This window comes from Schistocerca serialis, chromosome 2, assembly GCF_023864345.2.
Source record: "Schistocerca serialis cubense isolate TAMUIC-IGC-003099 chromosome 2, iqSchSeri2.2, whole genome shotgun sequence".
Taxonomy (NCBI): domain Eukaryota; kingdom Metazoa; phylum Arthropoda; class Insecta; order Orthoptera; family Acrididae; genus Schistocerca; species Schistocerca serialis.
Window position 1 is genome coordinate 241,234,391 of NC_064639.1, and position 3,225 is coordinate 241,237,615.

Consider the following 3,225-nt stretch of genomic DNA (forward strand, 5'->3'; position numbering starts at 1 on the left):
TCATATTCCGACTCTTCCATGGCCGGCCGGACTTGCACTCTGTATATGATTTGGACGTGGCTGTTCACGTTTTGTGGGACAGCCTGTCTCAGAACTGCATCACACGTGGCATGTATCGCAGCAGTAGGTGGTCCAGTGCGTTACTAACGTTGCACTGTGTTAGTCTCCTTGTACTCACTTGGTCTGTTTACATATCTTGATTATGGGATCAAGTGAATCTCTCATCTGGATCATTATTATATCGAATAAATTTCATTAGACCCGATACTCCGCTCTAGGAGTACAATTTTCATTGTTCCATCATGCGTGCGTGCATGTGTATATATATATATATATATATATATATATATATATATATATGTGTGTGTGTGTGTGTCATGCGTGCGTGCATGTGTATGTGTATATATATATGTGTGTGTGTGTGTGTGTGTGTGTGTGTGTGTGTGTGTGTGTGTGTGTGTGCGCTCGTGCGTGTGTGTGTGTGTACAGAAGTCATTTGTTATGCATTTATTCAACCCTTTTTTTACTGTCATACTTGTTCTCTAACGTAGTGAAGACTTGTACATAAAATCTTCTTATTAGCATTAATGATCAATTCCGTCTAGAACTGGTTCCTCTTTAACCAAGATTTGGGAATCTATTTTCTTTAACTTTGCGGTCCGCTACTCTTCCAGTCGTCGCACACGTCACTTAGCTAAGGGAGAAGGACCTGTGTACCACCTGTCTGTGAATTCTATAGACTTCGATCTGTATGTGGTTGTGTTTTAACTGGTTGGGTATCGTATTTCATGAGCCATAAATTTGAGACCAGCCCAGCAATTGCAAAAAAGAGCTTGGGTAACAGACTAAATACAACACTCAGGCTGGCCGGTACAACAACCACGATCGTTAATCCATCGCGAGGATTTGATTGAGTCCTAACTCATCTTACTACCTCGCAAGTTAGCGCTCTGGGCGTTACTCTACACGAAGAGGTCACACTTGTACATAAAATGATCCAAATAAATATGAAGGAATGTAAAATACTATTGTGAAGTTGTCTACTACAAAGAGAACATGAACGTGGGAAAAACCTAAAAAATAATGAATGAACCTTAAACTGTAATCTGCTGTGCTTCATAGCTCCAATATCAATGTTTTTCAGGACAGTATGGTGTACTGGGAAGTCATCTCGAGTTATGCGTAGCATTATAATTAGTTAGAACAGAAAGTCGGAAATAAATTAAGTGCAGTGTAAAACCTAGAAAACAGCTGTGGCTGTACCTTCACTCCCTGTAACTAAACAGCAACATCTGAGTTGTGACGCAGGTCGCAAGCAGGTGAAATGTGCTTGTATTTATCTCTTCATGGCTCTATGGCAAGTTCATTCCAGGTATCCGTTGCTAACTGTTTAGAAGGCAATGAAACGCGTGTGGAAAACAACTGTTCTTTCGAATGGGATGCGTCTGTGCTAGTGATACTATGACATTCAGACGTCTTACGGGCAAACTTTATACCGTACCGACGTCACCGGACCAGGGAGGCAATGTAAATCCTGTTCTGAGCGTCTGTATGCCCGCTCCATAGATATTCCTACTCTCTGACATCTGATGCAGAGATCGTTAAATTGCACACACATCAGATGCTCTCTGAGGGAGCCAAGTACTCTAGTGTTTGAGGAAGCTTAATCAACTCTGAGAATCTTTCCAGAAGAACTGGGACCGTGCATTCTCTAGTACAGCCTGCAGGTATCTTGTAGGCAAATAATTGCATAGAGTTGATATAGCTTTGGATCGTGAACCAGTGAGTGACACTGGCAGGCATACCTCTCCTTCATTTTTAATGGGGATAAAAGTTCTACATTCAATGATACCTCAGCTGTATATTGTTATTGTTGTTGTTGTTGTTATGGTCTTCAGTACGAAGACTGGTTTGATGCAGCTCTTCATGCAAATCTATCTTGTGCAAACCTTTTCGTCTCTGCGCAACTACCGCAATCTACAGTCCCTTAAACCTGCTTACCTGCTTACTATACTGAAGTCTTGGTCTCCCTCTACAATTTTTACCGCTTACACTTCCTTCCATTACCAAATCTGTATTTCCTTAAAGCTTCAGGATATGCCCTATCAACAGATTCCTTTTTTTAATCATATTTTTTTTCCCAATTCGACTCAGTACCTCCTCATTTGTTATTCCATCTACTCATCTGATGTTCAACATTCTTATATAGCACCACATTTCAAAAGCTTCTATCATTTTCATGGAATTAGCTATCGTGCACGTTTCGCTGCATGCATGCACGTCTGAGGGCTATTGCATTGTAATACACAGACAAAGTAAATACAGACACTGTAAGAATGTATTACATGCCTAGAAGGGTCCCAATAGCAATACTAAAACCGCCTCTCCATGTGCGGGAGTAAAAGTACAGGATATGGACACGGTGACATATATGGAGGTTTGTGTTAGGCCGTGAGACATGTATGGATAGCCGATGCGATTATGGCAACCGTTCACAATAAGCGGGAAATCCAGGTTTGAATACCAATCCGGCACAAATTTTCACGTGTCAGCAATAAATTGTACAGCTAATGTCTAGTCGTATTGTAAATTTGCGAATACATCTCCTCTACTTCAGAAAACACTTCGTAACGCCTAAATTTATATTACATGATAACCAGTTCCTCGGCTTCCGAAACCCATTTCTCGCAATTTCCGGTCCGTATTTTGTATCTTGTCTTCTTCAGCCATGCTCAAATAACAAACTTTATCCACTAATTCTAGTCTCATTTCCTAATCTAGTTCTCTCAGGATCATCTGATTTACTTCGACTATATTCTATTGCCCTTGTTTCACTTTCATTGAAGTTCATCTTATAATATATTTTCAAGATATTATTAATCCCTTTCACCTGCTCTTCCAAGTCCTTAGCCGACATTGAAAGAACTTCAGTCCCATTTCCAAATTTACCTTAGTTTACTTCACAGCCTGCTCAGTGTACAGTTACAGTAACGTCGGTGACGGACTGCAATCCTGTCTGATTCCCTTCCCCACTACAGCTTACCTTTCATATCTTTCAGCTTTCATAACAGCAGTATGGTTTCTGTACATGTAGTAAATAACTTTCTGATCTCTGTATTTTATCCGTGGTGCCTTTAAAATTTCAAAGACTGTAGTCCAGGTCACACTGTCAGAAACGTTCTATAAATCTACCGTTGCTGTAAACGTAGTCCTGCGTTTCTTGAC